A 20,944-nucleotide genomic window follows, 5' to 3' on the forward strand; every position below is an offset into this window, starting at 1 on the left:
GGTCAGGAGAAGATCCGAGGTCAGAAACCAGGAGGTAATGACAAAGTCAGGGGGCGGCCAGAGCAGAGAGAGCTACACTCCAAGGTCAAGAAGCCAAGATCAGATAACTGTACACAAAATGAAGCCAAAAGCACTTACTGCAGAACCAAGAAATATGACTGGCGACATTCTGGGTGAGCATGCTCCCTAATGAAGCAGAGCAATCACTCGGAATAAGTAGCATCTGAGAAAGCCTCTCCCAGCACCAGCGTAGGACCCAGTGCTGAGAAACAACCCATCCACTTGATCTCAAGACAAACAGCAGAGCATCTCAACCTGCAAAATGCTCTGCGCGATAGAACAGGCAAGTATTTGCTCTGCAGGAGAGCATGGCAGAACATCACAGAGCACAAGATGCTCCGCAAATCAGAACTGTGACACCTAAGACTACACTTGTCGCATGACCAAAGGTCGCTCTGTGTCGCTGCTACATTGCAGCCTGAATACAAGTGAAGGAGGTCGTGAAAATGAAAAGCAAGTCACAAAAAGTCCAACGGCGTCACATTGTTATTTTTTGCAACTTGCTTGTCGTGGTCATGTTACCCGTGGGGTTGCAATGCAAACAAACATTCACTTGTATATATCTGGGATATACCAAAAGACAAACTTTTCCCACGTGACAGGTTTCACCGCCACGCACCATGGCGTTGTCCAGGAGAAATAAAACAGCACCACACCCTCCAGAGGTGGCGTACGGTATTGCAGTTCAGCCCCATTCACGTCTAGGGAGCTAAGCTGTAATACCAGACACAACCCAAGAAGAAAGCCAACGCATACAGATAGATCTTGACATTGTGGCTTCATCTCGGGCCAATGAGAATAGAGATCTGCAGGCTCAACTCTGTCCATTCATTTCTATGGGAATTTTACATATTAAGTCCTATGGATATATGATACATTTTTCAAGATTGAAATATCCCATCTTATGTTTCTAAGTAGAAATGATCGATGATATCAATTAAATACACAATTTTATTTTATTTTACATTTGCACATTGCAGAACCGAACTAATAATGAGAAAAGAAGTTATTTGTTTAATTTGCAAATCCAGATTGATAATTACCTGCAAATGTGTCAGCGTCTCATTAAAATGATATTTTATGCCTGGAATCAGGACTGTGAAATGCTTGTTTACCCTGCTGGCTATTGTTCTATCCTTTATTCCTGGGATTGGTCGTTTTGAAGTTTTCGTATAACGGGGAAATCTGCGAGACGATTTGAAATGCTGATCAGCATCTGAGATCTTAAGGACTAATGTTTCCGGCTCATGTTGACTTAATTTTTCTCCCTTTTTGCAGAATTTTAAATCAGCAGCATCCATTTTCTCTTATTTATATAGATCCGGAAAACGATTTTTTTCGACTTTAGTGTGCATAGGTGTACTATATTACAGTTAAGATAAGTCTTCAGAAATAGTTTGTGTAGGGACGAGCGAACCCCAACTGTAAAGTTTGGGGTTCATACTGGCCAACTCTTGTTGGGGTCTCGAAATTGGACTTAAAAGGTCTGAGTTCGGGTGCTGTTCGTATGCTATTAAAGTTTGTTGAAAGGCTGCAGCACAGCCTATCAACAAGCTTTTCAGCATGGGAATATGCCTGTACACTGCTGTGAACAATAAAGAGAAAAAAATACGGGATCCCCCCATTTTTGATAACCATCTATGGTACAGCTGACAGCTGGGGGCTGGTAATATCAGGCTAGGATGGCCCATGGTTATTGGGCCCTTCCCAGTCTAAAAATAGCAGCCCACAACCGCCCCAAAAGTGACGCATCCACTAGATACCCCAATTCTAGTGCTTTCCCGGCTCTTCCTGATTGCCCTGGTGCGGTGGCAATCAGTGTAATACTTTTGGGGTTGATGTCAGCTGTGAATTTACATCTGACATCAAACCCAGGGGATAGTAATGGAGAGGCATCTATTAGACACCCCTTACTAACCCCGTAATAGTAGAGTTAAAACACACACAAACACATGGAAAAAAATAGTTTACTTGTATAAAGACTCCCCTACACTTCCTTGTTCACTAATTTATTAATTTAAAAAATCCTCAAAGTTCCGACATAATCTAATGCTGTAATGTCCAACGGCGCCCATCAATTTTTCTATGGAGCTTCGGTTTGAGAACAAGGCTCCATAGGTCACTGCCGGCCAGCAGACCCAGAATTTCTCACACTCTTAACCGGGAGGGACGTATTGAGCCTCGTTCTGAGAACATTCTCAGAACGAGGCTCCATAGGATTCTATGGGTGTTGTGGGACATAACACCATTGGATTACATCAGAACTTTAATGATTTCTTTTTAATTAATAAATTGGTGAACGAGGGAGTGTGGGGGAGTCTTTTTTTCAAATAGACAATTTTTTTCATGTGTTTTTAATGCTATATGTGGCAGGCTAGTAATAGGGGTGTCTGATAGAGTGGAAGAGATTAAAGTTAAAACTTAGCCACTTTTTTTGTACTATAAAAATGCTGTGGATTTTATGTGCATAGACATGTGTAAAATCCGCACTAAATATGGGATGTGTGAACCTAGCCTTACCATTGAGTCCCCAAAAAGTCAAACAGCTGTTATTTCAGAATCTGAGACCAACGACACTTCCTTGCTACACATTCTATTCCCTGACACATAAAGTTGGGTCTCTAAAATGTAGACAGATCCTTCTATGACCTTATGCCCTAAAAGGGTTGGGGTTGTCCTGATGGGACATCCATTTTAGGTTCTAAATAGAAGTAAAAGAGGGGACGGGGGGATGCAGCTGCAGGTTCGTATTTATTGCTATAGTGAAAAAAGATAGCTGAGTATCTCTGAGAGATTTCTCATTGGCTCTAAGCATATGGTTCAACTCTTACATCACATCAAAGAGACCGCCCACTTGGAACAAGATGATAATAAATGTGCAATTACAGGATTAACCAAATGGAGGTAAAAGACTTAAAATATGCATGATATAATAATATAAAATGTCTGAGGGCTGTGACTTTCTCTGGACGAAAAATCTCCAAAGTAATTGTTGAAGCTCTTGGATACATCATAATCGCGATTGATGGCCATCATACTACCATAATTGTGATTGATGGCCATCACACTACCATAATTGCGATTGATGGCCATCACGCTACCATAATTGTGATTGATGGCCATCACACTACCATAATTGCGATTGATGGCCATCACACTATCATAATTGTGATTCAAGGCCACTACTACTCATGATGGAGCGTTGGATCTGCCTGAGGTTGGTCTACGAACCCTGATTCTACTTTTCTTCATGCTCTTCTTACGCAAAGCCATTGATTTGCAAACAAACAGTAAGAACCATAAAGCGATATAGTGTCTGACAAATGGAGTCAACCGAGTTCAAAGCTCTTACCTGAGCAATTATCAGGATTGCCTCTACTGAAGAGCGAGGACACCCACTTAGGGTTTATCAAGGCAGACTGCTTTCATATAGATTACAGCCAGTGTATTTACCATTGGGAAACCATGACTGGAGATCCCTGTGACAACGGTCCCTTCCTGTGAGCACAAATGGCGGCTGATCTGTACATAAAATCACAGTCGGTCAACGCACTGTATAAACGTATGTATCTCTTGTAATGGGGAAATCTGTAAAAATGGGTCAGTTTATTGGATGATTGAGCTATATCAAGTGAAAACATTAGGGTAGAAGTACTCATCCTCAGTGACTAAAGTGTGGAAAACATATGAGGTCTAAAATTTGGTGCAACATTAAAAATGCATTACCGTATTTTTCGCTTTATAAGACGCACCTGATTATAAGACGCACCTCCAAATTTGGTGAAGGAAAAGAGAATTTCTTTTTAAATGTTAAATGGGGTCCATTTTTCATCAAAGTCTATGTACAAGCACGGAGCTTGGGAACTTGTGTTTGTGCCAAATTGCACAACTGCCAAATCTCAGTCACTTTTTTGCAATTCTATTAAAAATCAGCATGATTGAAATTTTGCATTGGCCATGTGAAATTTTTGAGAAATTGCTGTAGCAAAAAAATATAGCCATGGACACAATTAGTCCAGGACCATGTATGGGTTTAGACAGCCAAAAAAATGGCTGCAGATATTTGGTGCTCCAAATGAATAGGCACTGATCTGCAGTACGCTGGAGCTGCCACTACACCGTGCATGGAGCTGTGGTCTTCCACTCTGTACATTATTAAATGTGGCCGCTCCGTGTCCGGTAACCGCTGATCGGTAGGCGTGCCAGGTGTCAGATCCCTATCAATCTGATAGTAATGATGTACTCTATTAATATTAATATCAATATCTAATGTAATGCTAGTCACTACTTACTGGTAGTATGGACGGAAGGGTAGTCAGGAAAGCTGGGGACTGGTAACCTGAGAACGTATGAGCACAAGGAGTAAACAGAGGTGTAGTCAGGTCACAATCTGAGGATAAGAAATCCTGGAGAGCACGTAATAAGTTCAGGAAGAAAACAGACGTGGTCAGGTAACGGTCTGAGGTTAAAAGTCAGGAACAGGGACTGGGCAGCTAGCTCAGTAACTCAGAAAGGCACAGCAGTGCATCTCCAAAGGCATTATAAGACTCACCCCAAATTTAGAGATAAAAAAGGTAAAAAAAACCCCAACAAATTGGTTCTTCTTATACTCAAGTGGTGTCTTACCGGAGGGTAGTGGAGCAGGGTCACAGGAGGCAGGGGCAGTGCTGGAGTAGGGCAATGCTGCGCTGCAGTGGGATCTGTGCTGGCTACGGTGGGAGCTGTGCTGGCTACGGTGGAGGTTGTGCTACTTAGGGCACCATGCTGGCTGTGTGGAGCAGGGTGATGCGGTGGGTGTCACAAATGCTAAATTGGCGGTGCAGGCTTCAAAGAAATGGTACCCGGAGTTGGCGCATGCGCAGATTGAGCCGAGATCTCATCTGTGCACGCGCCACCTACGGGTTTCATTTTCCTTAAGTCCGCTGCTGGGAGATCAGTGGGCCAGAGGCGACTCGTGCACATATGAGATCTTGAGCCGAGAGGTGCATCTGCGCACTTGCCGACTCTGGGCACCATTATTTGAAGCCAGCACCAGCAACAGAGCATCTAGGACACCCACCGCATCGCCCTGCTTCACATAGCTCCCACCTCAGCCAGCATAGCCCCCACCTCAGCCAGCACAGCGCCCATTCTCCACCTCCTGGTAAGCTACATTCGAATTATAAGATACACCCCTCATTTTCCTCCCACATTTTTGGTAGGAAAAGTGCGTCTCATAATCCAAAAAATACAATAGTTTCCCGAATCTAAGTTTTGCCAAAATTGTTTAACATTACAGAAGTCATACTTTACTGATGAAGGAGATTTATTCTCAGAAACACGTTGACAAATATAATCACGAGTTCCATAATTTTGGACCATTGATCATTCCACGACATTGCAGATTTAACCCTTTTCATCCTCTATCTAGACTTTCGAGCTGCTTAGAACCCCTGCGCTACGTTATTGACTGTAGCGCTGACCACAGGACATTAGTAACAAACACTGGGAGGAGCGGCGCAGATTTAGTACTGGACACACGGCAGTGGGACAGTTTGTTTTGAAACAAATTGCAGCCGAGGAACAAAGGTTTTTCCGAAGCTTTCATTGGTTAAAAAAGTTATGGAAAACTACATAAAAAATATTCAAATAGACTCTTGATATTTTTGGAGGACTGTTGGAACGTAGCAAAGATTAAATTGAGAGTGTCCAGTGGTTGATGACCGCCAGTGCCTTCCAGACCACTTTCCTCCGGTGTCTTCATCCGCTCACATCGGTGCATAGACGGAATATTTCGGAGCCATCGTGGCTATTTACCAGCGTAACGCGACTTGTAAAAATAAGTATTGTCCTTGTGTAACCGGTCTTGACGGATTGGGAGTGTTCATAGCTCGAGATGTACAAGGTGACTGTGATGCCGAATTCCTCTCCGCAGCTCCCCGAGTGCTGGACAGCTCAACGTTACTCCTCTCTGCCAACAACAAACATGGAGGAAAACGGCTTTTCACGATCAATGAACCAGAACCAATGCATTCAGTTAAGGCTTAAAGCTGTATCCCCTGTGCCTACCCATCCCCCTTTCCTCCCACCATAGCAGTGCCTATACACTTTCCAGGATTTAAAGAAAAGCTTCCCCCCCTCTCTCTCTATAGTAGATTCCACTTAGAGAGAAATTCCACACATTTTCAAGGCTGATCTCTCAAGTTAGTGCATTGATGTAGAGCTAAAAAGAGCACCCCCCATTCACACACCCCACACCACCTTTTTATACTGATCACATCTTTGCACAGTACAGCACAATAGGGGCAGCGCTGTGATGGGGGACAGGATTCTATTCATGGCTCGTAGGAACACTTTAAAAATAAGACTTTAACCCCTTACGCTCAAAGCTTTTTGTATTCGGAAACGGAAAAATATGACCATTTCCGCAAGTCTTACTCATGCTCTAAAATTGCCCTAAAATAATTTTAATATCTAAATGTATTTTAAATATGTAAATAAATATTATAGATTGAAATAAATATAAATAAATATTGATTATATGAATAAATATAAATAACATGTGAATAAATATTAATCATGGTAAAGAAATACATTCAGGTAAATATTAAATGGATTATGTGGACAAGTACATTATTAAAAATTAATAATTAAATAAAAAGCCTGTATTTTAATATAAAGCATTTTTTTTTTACTTTTTTATTTTTTTTAGGTTTTATTTGTGTTGTATAAATTTTTCAAAAATTTATGTTTGCATGTTTGCATTAAAGCAGGACATCCTATATTTAGGGCTGGATGATGAAATATTTATTTTTTTTTTCTGTTTTTTTTTTATTATTGAAACACTAAAAAACAGATATGATTTTAAAAAAAATATTTGTAATTGTATAAGTTTTTAACTTTTTTCTGTTTTTTTTTTTGTTTTTTTTAATGCTACTTAAACATTAAAATAAATTGTTAAACTTTTTTTATATTATTAATTATCTTGTATAAGTTTTACTTTTTTCTGTTTTTTTTTTTTTGTTTGCTTTTTTTAATGTTACTTAAACATTAAAATAAATTATTAAACTTTTTTTATATTATTAAATATCTTGTATAAGTTTTTCAGAACTTTGTTTACATTGCACCAGGACATCCTATAGCGAGGGCTGGATGACTTTTTTGCTTTTTTTTTTCCTGTTTTTTTGTTTTTTTAATTTTTATAATGTTATTTAAACATTAACCAAATATATACTTTTTTACTCTTTTTTTTATGTTATCATGTTTATGTGTTTCAGAACTTATGTTTACATTGCAGAAGGAGATCCTATAGCTATGGCTGGATGACAAAATGTTATTGTTTACTTTTTTCTGTTTGTTTTTTTATGTTATTTAAACATATTAAAAAAAAATTATTAAACTTTTTTGTTTTACTTTATTTTTTATAATATTAATTATCTTGTATACATTTTTCAGATCTTCATGTTTACATTGCAGCAGGACATCCTGTAGCTAGGGCTGGATGATGACATTTTATGTTTTTTAATTTTTTGTTTTTGTTTTTTTTTAATGTTATCTAAATATTAAAAAAACTTTTTTTACTTTAATTTTTTATGTTATACAAGATAATTAATTAATAAGTTTTTCAGTACTTTGTTTACATTGCAGCAGGACATTCTATAGTTAGGGTTGGATGACAACATTTTTAAAAGGTTTTTTTTTTCTATTTTTTTTATTTTATTTTTTATGTTAGTATTTATCTTGCATAAGTTTTTCAGAACTTTTTGTTTACATTGCAGCAGGATATCCTATAGTTGGATTACAACTTTTTTTGCGTTATTATTATTTTCTGTTATTCATTTTTAATTAAATTAATGTTTATATTGCTACTTTTTTCTATTTTTTTATGTTAATTATTTTGTATAAGTTTTTTAGAGCTCTATGTTTACATTGCAGTAAGACATTTTATAGCTAGAGCTGGATGACAACATTTTTATTTTTTTACTTTTTTTTTTTTCTATGATTTATTTTTTTTATTTCTTATGTTATTAATTATCTTATATAAATTTTTTAGAACTTTAGGTTTATATTACAGCAGGACATTCTACATATTTTTTTTATTATATTAATTATTTTATATAAGTTGTTTCAGAACTTTATGTTTACATTGCAGCAGGACATCCTACAACTTTTTTTTTTATTATATTAATTATTTTGTATAAATTTTTGAGAACTTTATGTTTACATTGCAGCGGGACATCCTACAACATTTTTTTTTTTTTTTAATTTTTTTATTATATTTATTATTTTGTATACATTTTTGAGAACTTTATGTTTACATTGTAATAGGACATCCTACAACATTTTTTTTTATTTTTTATTATATTAATTATCTTGTATATATTTTTTAGAAGTACAGCAGGACACCTTATAGCTGTGGCTGGATAATTTTTTTTTTTTTATGTTAATTAATTATCTTGTATACATTTTTCAGAACTTTATGTTTACATTGCAGCAGGATATCCTATAGGTAAAGCTGGATGACAACTTTTCAACTGTGCAAAGCTTCAATGGAGCTGTATCTAATCTATAGCGGATACTGAAAGGCTAACGGCAAACTGAGTATTTTGATGAGTTTTTGCAAAAAAAACCCCAAAAACCCAACACTACAAAAATTGCATAAAACACAATTAAAAGAACTCTGGCTATTCATCTCAATGTCAGTCCTTTTATGCTGTTCATACAAGAAGGTTTTAGGGTGTTTTTTTTTCTTTTCCACTTCAAGAGTTTGAAAAATGGCTGGTGGGGGAAAAAAACGTGCCTGTAATTTTATTTTTTTTTATTTATTTTTTTTTTAAGCTAATCTTTATGAAATTGGCTCTAAATGAGGCATCGTCCAAGCAGACGTCTGCAAAGAGTATTTCAGATCTGCTTTGCCCTGAGAAGGGGCAACAACCTGAAACATGTGTCTGCAAATGGAGTTCCGGATTTGGTTTCTTATCCTACCGTATATCATGTGATAAGGGTCGATAGTAAATTTTAGAATTGCTGCATCCAACAGGTGGCGCTAGAGATCAAGTCCTCTTCCTCTCTGAAAAGGCAATTTGCATATTAGAAAAAAAAGTTTCAAAAACTTTTCAAAAATTGCTACAGGAAGCAAAAAAATGTCCCCAAAAAAGAGTGTTTTTGCTTGAAAAATATTTTTGACCACCTTGAAAAAAAAAAAAAATAAATAAATCAGTGCACACATAACCAGAGCCCTCCTGCTTATTAGAAACAGCATACTAGGGTATGAATACTTTATAGCTGTAGGTGCTTATGCCTCTGGGTAAGCAGATACTCTCCCTTGGCAATAGAGTAGACAGCGAAAAATGAGCGCCATAGATGTAAACAGAACCGTCAGCAGCGCCAGTGCTCCCGGTGACCCCGCCGATCACATGATCACCAGGTGTCTGCTCCGCACAGCAGCGCTGCTCAACCACCACTAGGGGGCGTTTTACCGTTAATTGCTGCTCCTATCGATGCTCATTTAGAAAGTACATAATAAATAAACATAAGATCTCGTTTTGGGAAATATACAGAAAACAAAAAAGTAAATAGAATATATAAGATATATTGTACTAAACACAGAAATAGTGATTAGTGGCAAAGTCCTTTAATTCTAAATGGATGACCTATACCAAAAAAAAGCCTCAAGTGTCAGAAAGACACAAGGATGTACTCGTCTGAAAAACGACAACAACAAGTTGTTTCTTGCGACATTGCACCGGATAAAAAAAAAATAAAAAAAAAAATATAAAATTGCTATTGTCCTACTCTGAAAATAACATACTTTATCCATCCATCCGTTCATCCATCTTTCTATCCATTCATCCATCCATCCATCCATCTATCCATATTTCTATCCATTTATCCATCTTTTTATCCATCCATTCATCCATCCATCTATCCATCTTTCTATCCCTCTATTCATCTTTCTATACATTAATTCATCCATCTTTCTATCCATTCATCCATCCATCTATCCATCCATCATCCATCTTTCTATCCATCCATCATCCATCTTTCTATTCATTCATCCATCCATCTATCCATCCATCTTTCTATCCATCCATCATCCATCTTTTTATTCATCCATCCATCATCCATCTTTCTATCCATCCATCATCCATCTTTCTATCCATCCATCATCCATCTTTCTATCCATTCATCCATCCATCTTTCTATCCATCCATCATCCATCTTTCTATCCATTCATCCATCCATCTTTCTATCCATCCATCTTTCTATCCATCCATCTTTCTATCCTTTCATCCATCCATCTTTCTATCCATCATTCATCTTTCTATACATTCATTCATCCATCCATATTTCTATTCACTCATTCATCCATCCATCCATCTATCCATCCATCATCCATCTTTCTATTCATTCATCCATCCATCTATCCATCCATCTTTCTATCCATCCATCATCCATCTTTCTATTCATTCATCCATCCATCTTTCTATCCATCCATCATCCATCTTTCTATCCATTCATCCATCCATCTTTCTATCCATCCATCATCCATCTTTCTATCCATTCATCCATCCATCTTTCTATCCATTCATCCATCCATCTTTCTATCCATCATTCATCTTTCTATACATTCATTCATCCATCCATATTTCTATTCACTCATTCATTCATCCATCCATCCATCTTTCTATCCTTTCATCCATCCATCTATCCATCCATCTTTCTATCCATCCATCAGCCATCTTTCTATCCATCCATCATCCATCTTTCTATCCATTCATCCATCCATCTTTCTATCCATCCATCATCCATCTTTCTATCCATTTATCCATCCATCTTTCTATCCATTGATCTATCTTAACATCCGTCTATCCATCTTTCTATCCATCCATTTTTCTATCTATTCATCCATGCCTCTATCCATCTTTCTATCCTTTCATCCATCCATCCATCCATCTATCCATCTTTCCATCCATCTATTATGTAATTGTTTATATGTACCTCAATAATGCAACTTATCCCTCATAAAACGATGCCTTATAAATCCACAGAAGAGATAAAAGAAATAAAGTAATTGTTGCTGAACTGTGGAGAGGTGAAACCAAGAAACAAAATTTGCTGACCATTGGGCCCTCCCGAGTGCACCATGAGTAATGACGCCCTCAGTAATGTTATGGCTGAGTTCACACACGCGCATGAAAAATCATCCGTTTTGGGTCCTAAATAGGGATGATCGAATACCTCAAATATTCGGCTTCGTGAATATCCGACGAATAGGTCGCCGCTATTCGAATATTTCATGCGCAATGTAAGTCTATCGGAAGCCCGAATAGTTCTGAATAGTTGTTATTCGGGTTTCCCATAGACTTACATTGCGCATCGAATATTCGCGAATAGTCGAATAGCGGCACCTATTCGGCAAATATTCGCGAAGCCGAATATTTGAGGTATCTGATCATCCCTAGTCCTAAACAATCACACGCCTCTTCTTTTTAGCCATTTGGTTTACATTTGTGCTAAACTATTATGTGTAGATCGTGCTCTTTATATCCATCTTTTTACATCCTTATTGCATTGGTGTCCACAATTAAGAAAAGGTGGCACCAATTCCAGGCCTACCGGGCCACAGCCACAATTTCTGCACATGATTGGGCCGATAAATGCAGCCTAAGGTCGGTTTCTTGCATTTTTTGGAGTATTTGTGAGAGTGGACTGGTTGTTGTTCGTGTGCCCGATGATTGTTTCTCCAGTGTCCGGTCAGTGTGTCCACTTTACCATCGGTGAATTTTCACATGCAAAAACAAAATATGGAAACTTTCTCCTATGACAATGTAATCTTTGTGCTCTGCGTCATTTTCCCAGACTTATATGGGTGAATTTGATCCATTGAATGCCTGTTTTTTTTGTGGACACATAATCAGTGAAAAACATCATGAATTTGTGGACTGTCCTCCAGACTACAATGGCTTCCTGTTCACACACACAGAACATGTACAAGAAAAAAATTCCGCAAAGCAAAATTCCCAGCGGTTAGCTTGCCCAACATGTTTCGCCATGACTGGCTTCATCAGGGACTAGGGATATAAAATTCAAAGCAAAATTGGACACGTCTCCGCCTTTGTTGAATAAAAAAACTGAAAAGTGAACTTTTTAAATAATCTGTCAAGAGCAGGGATAGAAAATATTCAAGAACATTGAGAAATGAAGCATAAAGTCTCAATCCAATAATCCAATGTTCAGTTTTCATGTACATGGCTTTACGGGATTCTCACAGAACCAACTCATACTCCTTAGTCATGGCTGTTTAGATGTCAAAGCTTTTCTTTGAGAACAGTTGTCTGAAAAAAAAAAGGCGTCTTGAGTCTCCAATTCAAATGTATGGGTCTGGCAAAGACTTATGAAGCATCTTGAGTCACCAATTCAAGTCTATGAGTTTGGGAAAGACTTGGGAAGTGTCTTGAGTCACCTATTCAAGTGTATGGGTCCAGGAAAGACTTGGGAAGCGTTTTGAGTCACCAATTCAAGTCTATGAGTTTGGGAAAGACTTGGGAAACATCTTGAGTCACCAATTCAAGTGAATGGGTCTGGGAAAGGCTTGGGAAGCTTCTCGAGTCACCAATTCAAGTGTATGGGTCTGGCAAAGACTTGGGAAGCATTTTCAGTCATCAATTTAAGTGTATGGGTCTGTGAAAGTATTGGGGAGTATCTTGAGTCATCAATTCAAGTGTATGGGTCCGGAAAAGGCTTGGGAAGCATCTCGAGTCATCAATTCAAGTGTATGAGTTCGAGAAAGACTTGGGGGGCATCTTTAGTCACCAACTGAAGTGTATGGGTCTGGGAAAGATTTGGGAAAACTTTTTGGACACAAATAAAAAGAAACTTCTTCTGAATATCTGATCCAGAAAGCTGATGGAAATTAGTCCATTTCTTGAGAAACCCTCCCGGACAGCTCAATGAGCCCCAACTTTGTGCACAAAAGTCATTAATAAATTCTATTTACTGACACATGGTAACTCGTGATGGACCATCGGGCCACCTTCTCCACTCTCATTATTAACTAAGAACCTGAGCGTGTCGGGGTTTCTGTTGGGCCAGTTCCACCCTGAATGTTTTTGGCTTTTTTTGTAACTAAATCCTTGTCAGCATAATGTAAACAAGAAGAGAAATCATCCCGTCTTCGGTTACAACGTCCACTCCCTGCACTGGAGTTTAGACATATGCCTTATTGTGTTGTTCCTTGTATATAGGTTTCTAAGTGGAGATTTTCCCCGGGGAAAGACACTTTCCCAACAAATGCAAATATTTGTTTCCTATACAACCGCACAAAGACAAATGATAGCTGTGAACAGTAACACAAAATGCCGACTTGTTTACACATAATACACATGGTTCAGATTTAATGTCAGTAAGTTCAGTAAAAATAGGGTCCAGATGAAGTGCAGTTTTTTAATGGGCTCGTCCACGGCAGCTGAATGAGACCCAGGCTGACATGTGTAATTACCGAGCGGTGCGAGATTATGGCATATGTAAACACGGCTCAACCTTTTATTGTATATCCGCACAAAAATAGCATTTTGCTCTGCAATTTTCCCTCATTTCTGCAATTAAAGGAAAGTATAATGGTAAAGCCTGAAGTTTTTCTGGATCAGAAGTAACTGGGTACATGGGCGGTTGGAAATCTTTTTTATTTTTAATTTTTATTCTTTTAAATTTATATAGGTAGAAATATATTATTTATTTATTTTTATATATATATATATATATATATATATATATATATATATATATATATATATATAATAATAATATATTTCTATCTTCATCTATATACATATATTTGTAATTTTTACTTACAAATATTTATTTTTACATATTATTACACATGAGTGTATGTGCACGTATGTATGTATATGTATATATATATATATATATATATATATATATATATATATATATCTATATCTATCCAATGTGTTTGTGTGTATATACAGTGCCTACAAGTAGTATTCAACCCCCTGCAGATTTAGCAGGTTTGATAAGATGCAAATAAGTTAGAGCCTGCAAACTTCAAACAAGAGCAGGATTTATTAACAGATGCATAAATCTTACAAACCAACAAGTTATGTTGCTCAGTTAAATTTTAATAAATTTTCAACATAAAAGTGTGGGTCAATTATTATTCAACCCCTAGGTTTAATATTTTGTGGAATAACCCTTGTTTGCAATTACAGCTAATAATCGTCTTTTATAAGACCTGATCAGGCCGGCACAGGTCTCTGGAGTTATCTTGGCCCACTCCTCCATGCAGATCTTCTCCAAGTTATCTAGGTTCTTTGGGTGTCTCATGTGGACTTTAATCTTGAGCTCCTTCCACAAGTTTTCAATTGGGTTAAGGTCAGGAGACTGACTAGGCCACTGCAACACCTTGATTTTTTCCCTCTTGAACCAGCACTTGGTTTTCTTGGCTGTGTGCTTTGGGTCATTGTCTTGTTGGAAGATGAAATGACGACCCATCTTAAGATCCTTGATGGAGGAGTGGAGGTTCTTGGCCAAAATCTCCAGGTAGGCCGTGCTATCCATCTTCCCATGGATGCGGACCAGATGGCCAGGCCTCTTGGCTGAGAAACAGCCCCACAGCATGATGCTGCCACCACCATGCTTGACTGTAGGGATGGTATTCTTGGGGTCGTATGCAGTGCCATCCAGTCTCCAAACGTCACGTGTGGTTGGCACCAAAGATCTCGATCTTGGTCTCATCAGACCAGAGAACCTTGAACCAGTCTGTCTCAGAGTCCTTCAAGTGATCATGAGCAAACTGTAGACGAGCCTTGACATGACGCTTTGAAAGTAAAGGTACCTTACGGGCTCGTCTGGAACGGAGACCATTGCGGTGGAGTACGTTACTTATGGTATTGACTGAAACCAATGTCCCCACTGCCATGAGATCTTCCCGGAGCTCCTTCCTTGTTGTCCTTGGGTTAGCCTTGACTCTTCGGACAAGCCTGGCCTCGGCACGGGTGGAAACTTTCAAAGGCTGTCCAGGCCGTGGAAGGCTAACAGTAGTTCCATAAGCCTTCCACTTCCGGATGATGCTCCCAACAGTGGAGACAGGCAGGCCCAACTCCTTGGAAAGGGTTTTGTACCCCTTGCCAGCCTTGTGACCCTCCACGATCTTGTCTCTGATGGACTTGGAATGCTCCTTTTGTCTTTCCCATGTTGACCAAGTATGAGTGCTGTTCACAAGTTTGGGGAGGGTCTTAATTAGTCAGAAAAGGCTGGAAAAAGAGATAATTAATCCAAACATGTGAAGCTCATTGTTCTTTGTGCCTGAAATACTTCTTAATACTTTAGGGGAACCAAACAGAATTCTGGTGGTTTGAGGGGTTGAATAATAAATGACCCTCTGAATAAACTTTTCACAATTTAAAAAAAAATTAAAAAAAGAAATAACATTCTTTTTTGCTGCATTTCACACTTCCAGGCTGATCTACAGTCCAAATGTCACAATGTCAAGTTAATCCCGAATGTGTAAACCTGCTAAATCTGCAGGGGGTTGAATACTACTTGTAGGCACTGTATATATATATATATATATATATATATATATATATATATATATATATATATGTGTATGTGTGTCTCTCTCTCTCTATGTATATATATATATATATAAAAAATATATATATATAAATAAATATATATATATATATACTGTATATACTGCATATACAGTATAGATACAATGCCTTGCAACAGTATTCGTCCCCCTTAAATTTTTCAACCTTTTCCCACATTTCAGGCTTCAAACATAAAGATAAAAATTTTAATGTTATGGTGAAGAATCAACAACAAGTGGACACAATTGTGAAGTTGAACGAAATTTATTGCTTATTTTAAACTTTTGTAAAAAAGAATAAACTGAAAATTGGGGCGTGCAATATTATTCATCCCTTTTACTTTCAGTGCAGCAAACTCACTCCAGAAGTTGATTGAGGATCTCTGAATGATCCAATGTTGTCCTAAATGACTGATGATGATAAATATAAGCCCCTGTGTGTAATCAAGTCTCCGTATAAATGCACCTGCTCTGTGATAGTCTCAGTGTTCTGTTTAAAGCGCAGAGAGCATCATGAAGACCAAGGAACACAACAGGCAGGTCCATGATACTGTTGTGGTGAAGTTCAAAGCTGGATTTGGTTACAAAAAGATTTCCACAACTTTAAACATCCCAAGAAGCACTGTGCAAGAGATCATATTAAAATGGAAGGAGTATTATACCACTGCAAATCTACCAAGACCCGGCCGTCCATCCAAACTGTCATCTCACACAAGGAGAAGACTGATCAGAGATGCAGCCAAGAGGCCCATGATCCCTCTGGATTAACTGCAGAGATCTACAGCTGAGGTGGGAGAGTCTGTCCATAGGACACTGCACAAATCTGGCCTTTATGGAAGAGGGGCAAGAAGAAAGCCATTTCTCAAAGATATCCATAAAAAATGTTGTTTAAAGTCTGTCACAAGTCACCTGGAAGACACCAAACATGTGGAAGAAGGTGCTCTGGTCACATGAAACCAAAATCAAACTATTTGTGGGCACAATGCCAAATGATATGTTTGGCGTAAAAGCAACACCGCTCATCACCCTGAACACAACATCCCCACTGTCAAACATGGTGGTGGCAGCATCATGGTTTGGGCCTGCTTTTCTTCAGCAGGGACAGGGAAGATGGTTAAAATTGAAGGGAAGATGGATGGAGCCAAATACAGGACCATTCTTGAAGAAAACCTGTTGGAGTCTGCGAAAGACCTGAGACTGGGACGGAGATTTGTCTTCCAACAAGACATTGATCCCAAACATAAAGCAAAATCTACAATGGAATGGTTCACAAATAAACGTATCCAGGCATTAGAATTCACAGTCCAGACCTGAACCCAATCAAGAATCTGTGGAAAGAGATATATATATATATATATATATATATCTCTATATATATACATATATATATATCTCTCTATATATATATATATATATATATATATATATATATATATATATATATATATATATATATATATATATATATATATATATATATATATATATATATATATAAAAATGTGTGTGTATGTGTGTGGAATATATATATATATATATATATATATATATACATATATACATATATATATATATAAAAGTGTATATATATATATATATATATATATATATATATATATATATATATATATATACATATATATACATAAAGTATGCATGTGTATATATATATATATATATATATATATATATTATATATATATATACATAAAGCTCTGGCAAAACATAAGAGACCACTTCCAAATTGTCAGTTTTTCTGATTTTTCTCTTTATATTTTTGAGTAAAATGTAAATTGTTCTTTTATTCTATAAACTACTGACAACGTCTCTGAATTTCCAAGCAATACATGTTGTATTTATTTTCTGAAAATGAGAAATGGTCAAAATAACAAGTTTATAATAATTTAGAAACAACAATACTAATAATGTTTTATCTCAGTGTCACAAACCACCGGGGGGGTCACTCAGAAATCCCCCGCGCTGGCTACCAGTACGTCACAATCGGGGGGTAACAAGTGGGGGTCCCCCCTCCTTTAAAACTCCCGACCGACAGACAGAGCACGTGACGCGCTCTCTAGCGCCCCTCTTATAGTCAGGCCAATTATGGAATTGCCCGACAATAAGCAAGGAGGCCGCTATACTACTTATGCCGATTATTGAAGGGTCCCCGGTGAGAGTAAGGTATATATTCCCCCGACCTCCGCGGGCGGAATATATAAAATCTCCCCGAATCTCACTGGCCTCCCCACAACAATCCTTGGCACAATTCGCTGCCACCAACCGCTTCACGGTAACTATTAGCCGAACACACAGACGTGGGATTCGAGATCGAGATAACAGAACAGCCCAAGATTAATTATATAATTTAATCGCCTAAAGCACACTAGAAACTACAATATATACAATAGGGAATCTACAGAATATACAGTTATGTCAGAGTACAGTTACAGATAAAGCATGGTTTACAAACAGGCATACACAGTTCAATCAGTTACCTTGTGCGTCTGGCCACAGGGGGGCGCTGTAGACCAGGTTTCCAGGAACTCTCTCACAGGTCTGTCCCAACCAGGCCCCCGAGCAGAAGAACGCTGGAAAATGGCCGAAGTAGGGTTATCAACCTGGGCAGATCCAGGTCCCCTCCTACCTTAGTGACCTCACAGGGAAGCACTGCCACTCCCCCTGCATGGATCAGAATTATCCAGCCAAGGGGATATTGGCCATAACTTTGCCTGGGAGCGTCGTAGGCGGACGCCAATGCTCTCATTGTGACAGTTATGAATTTAGCTACAGAACGAGGGGACTCATGACCTGTCTGCCAGTTCCCCATTGGCTGATATCACGCCTGGGGCATTTCCCAATGTCCTGCTCCCATAAAAAGGGTGTGCCGGCATCGTCCACATGCGGAGACACCATTTTTATGGTTGCCATATTTATCGGAAATATGGCTTGCGAGATATGAACCATTTTTTACTGGAGTCGTTCTGTCTGGCTATTTCCATAGCCTTGCTAACTAGCTAGCAGCCCCCACTACAGGGTGACGGCAGGGAGTCATCCTGTGTCCATTGTCCCTAAGCCACCTCATTTCCATATCACAGGACATGGCCATGGATTTGTTGCTAAACCAGTTGTGTGAAGGGAAGGGGGGGGGGGGTGACACCAGGAGAGGGCTTCCTGACATGACTTGAATGTCATGATTTATCGTCATATCTCCGGATTTACCTCACACCTCCCCCCTTTTGAGGGCGCTAGGGGGCAGCACACTCCGGTGTTCCCCCGTGCGCCCGTCCGCGACCTCTCCTTGTCGGGACAGCCCGTCTGCGTTACCGTGGTCACGGCCCCTTTTGTGGCGAATGGTGAAGTTGTATTGCTGGAGCGCAAGGCTCCATCGCAACAATCGCCCATTCGTCCCAGAGACGGTGTGCAACCAGCTGAGGGGATTGTGGTCCGTCTCCACGATGAAGTGGCGCCCGTATAGATAGGGTTGCAGACGCTGCAGGGCCCACACTATGGCCAGGCACTCCTTCTCCATCGTGGAATAGGCAACTTCCCTTGGTAACAGCTTCCTGCTCAGGTACAAGACTGGGTGCTCTTGGCTCGCAGAGTCCACCTGGCTGAGCACCGCACCGAGGCCGAAGTCACTGGCGTCGGTCTGTACTACAAACGGCCGCGTGAAGTCGGCTGCCTGTAGCACGGGCGGGCTGGACAGGGCGTCCTTTAGGGCCCGGAAGGCTGTCTCGCAGTCCATTGTCCAATCGACTGCAGAGGGCAGCTTCTTCTTGGTGAGGTCCGTCAAGGGCTTTGCCAGGCTACTATAGCATGGAACAAACCTCCTATAGTACCCAGCGGTCCCCAAGAAGGACATCACCTGCTTCTTGGTCCTGGGGGTGGGCCAGGATGCGATGGCTTCCACTTTCTCAGGCTCGGGCTTCAGCGTTCCCCCACCTACCCGGTGACCGAGGTACTGGACCTCGCTCATGGCCAGCTGACACTTTCCCGGCTTGATGGTCAAACCTGCCCGGTGGATCCGCCTGAGCACCTGTGCTAGATGCTCTAGGTGGTCCTCCCAGGTGGGACTGAAGACGGCAATGTCATCTAGGTACGCGGCCGCGTACCCTTCAAGTCCCTTGAGCAGGGTGTTGACCATCCGCTGGAAAGTGGCAGGGGCATTCCTCATCCCGAATGGCATCACCGTGGACTCGTACAGTCCAAATGGGGTAATAAAGGCAGAGCGTTCCCTGGCCTTGCGAGTCAGGGGGATCTGCCAATATCCCCGGCTCAGGTCCATGATGGTCAGGTACTGAGCCCCGGCCAACTGATCGAGCAGGTCATCGATGCGTGGCATTGGGTACGCATCGGCGACCGTGACAGCATTGAGCCCCCTGTAGTCCACGCAGAACCGAGTGGTTCGGTCCTTCTTAGGGACGAGGACTACAGGCGAGGCCCAAGCGCTGTTGGATGCCTGGATCACCCCCAGCTCCAGCATCTCGTCAATCTCCTGGCGCATGTGTTGCTGCACCTCCAGGGAGACCCGATATGCTGAACGCCGGATCGGGGGATGATCCCCAGTGTCCACGTGATGGACAGCCAAGTCAGTCCTTCCGGGCTGGTTGGTAAACAACCCCCGGAAGGGGTGTAGGGTGGCCCACAGCTGGGACCGTTGGTCCTCCAAGAGCTGGTGGCCAACCTCCACATCCTCAATGGATCCGCCTGCCCTAACCTGGGCTAGCATATCCAAGAGGGTTTCCGCTTCTCCCTCCTCGGGCAGGTTGCACACGGGGAGCGCACATGCCTCCCGCTCATGATGTGCCTTCATCATGTTCACATGGAAGGGCTTCCGCCTTCCACGGGCAGGGTCCAGGGTGACCAGGTACGTTACAGGGTTGAGCTGCTGGTACACGAGGTATGGGCCTTCCCAGGCTGCCTGAAGCTTGTCCTGTGGTACGGGGACCAGTACCCACACCTCTTGACCCACTTGGTAGGTCCTCTCACAAGCGTTCTGGTCGTACCAACGCTTCTGATCAGCCTGGGCTTGAGCCATATTGTCGTGTACCAGTTGCGTCAAGGCCTGCATTTTGTCCCGGAAGCGCATGACATACTCGATAACCGACACTCCAGGGGTGGCCAAATCCCCTTCCCAAGCCGCTTTCACCAGAGCCAGGGGGCCCCGCACACGTCGCCCGTACAGGAGCTCAAACGGTGAGAATCCTGTTGAGGCCTGTGGAACCTCCCGGTAAGCAAATAACAGGTGTGGGAGATACCGCTCCCAGTCACGCCCATGGGAGTCGCCCA

Source organism: Anomaloglossus baeobatrachus, chromosome 11 (genome assembly GCF_048569485.1).
Source record: "Anomaloglossus baeobatrachus isolate aAnoBae1 chromosome 11, aAnoBae1.hap1, whole genome shotgun sequence".
NCBI classification, from domain to species: Eukaryota; Metazoa; Chordata; class Amphibia; order Anura; family Aromobatidae; genus Anomaloglossus; species Anomaloglossus baeobatrachus.